The 984-nt window shown below is 41.6% G+C and overlaps 1 non-coding gene across 1 annotated transcript; it reads left to right on the top strand.

Annotated features, from left to right (window-relative positions):
- The first annotated feature begins 602 nt into the window (after positions 1–602).
- TRNAP-AGG (transfer RNA proline (anticodon AGG)) lies at positions 603–669 on the top strand. Its single transcript has one exon. It is a non-coding gene; the product is annotated as a tRNA-Pro (tRNA).
- The last annotated feature ends 315 nt before the right edge of the window (positions 670–984 follow it).

Raw genomic sequence — 984 nt, 5'->3', positions numbered from 1 at the left:
ATCCATTACTGTTCACATGATTTAAGCAAATCTGGGACACATTTCAGACTGCCACAGGAGGGGGTCACACAGGAGGACATGCTTTTGCCCAGGGGTCATTTTGTAGAAAAATAGCTGGTGGAACTCATCCAGGGATTGTTATGCAGCTCCACATAGTATTCAATGGACAAGGAGGTGGAACTCTCAGAAGGAGGAGGTGGAACTCTCAGAAAGGTTCAGGAGCTGTGCTTCTGTGAGCTCCCGCTGAATTTGAGGCCTGCTTTTGCCCATGGAAACATGAGTCTGAATTGCCTTAGATAGGGCTTCCTCTGACAGAAATGACTATCCCAGGTCATCAATTGAGCTACCCTTCTAAACCACTGAGACACTTCGGTGGGAAGGGCAGGATATAAATTGAAATATAAATAAAATAAATAAATAAACAGAGATTTTTATTGCTTAGTTGGACATATCACTCTCCCCATGAAATCCCATTGATTTGTGGTACAGAAATAATCTCACAGCAACCAGGGATGGTTTAGACAACTTTTGCAAACTGAAAATGGTCAATTATTTTCCCTTTTGGACCATGAATGTAGAGGTGAACAATATAGGGGAGGGACGGTGGCTCAGTGGTAGAGCATCTGCTTAGGAAGCAGAAGGTCCCAGGTTCAATCCCTGGCATCTCCAAAAAAGGGTCCAGGCAAATAGGTGTGAAAAACCTCAGCTTGAGACCCTGGAGAGCCACTGCCAGTCTGAGAAGACAATACTGAATTTGATGGACCAAAGGTCTGATTCAGTATAAGGCAGCTTCATATGTCCTAATAGGTGGGCTAGTTTAAAATTTACAGATTTGCAGATTCATTTGCAAGGCTGATACGCTTTTGTGTGGTGTTTATTTTTATCATTTCTTTCTAAAATATCAGGTTGGAAAGACTCCTTTTTTATTAGTAAACAAAATTGAAGGTTTGGCAAGTAAGCCAAAGAAATAATTAATTTTGCAGA

Source organism: Heteronotia binoei, chromosome 16 (genome assembly GCF_032191835.1).
Source record: "Heteronotia binoei isolate CCM8104 ecotype False Entrance Well chromosome 16, APGP_CSIRO_Hbin_v1, whole genome shotgun sequence".
Classification (NCBI taxonomy): domain Eukaryota; kingdom Metazoa; phylum Chordata; class Lepidosauria; order Squamata; family Gekkonidae; genus Heteronotia; species Heteronotia binoei.
This window is presented reverse-complemented; position numbering and strand designations above follow the sequence as displayed.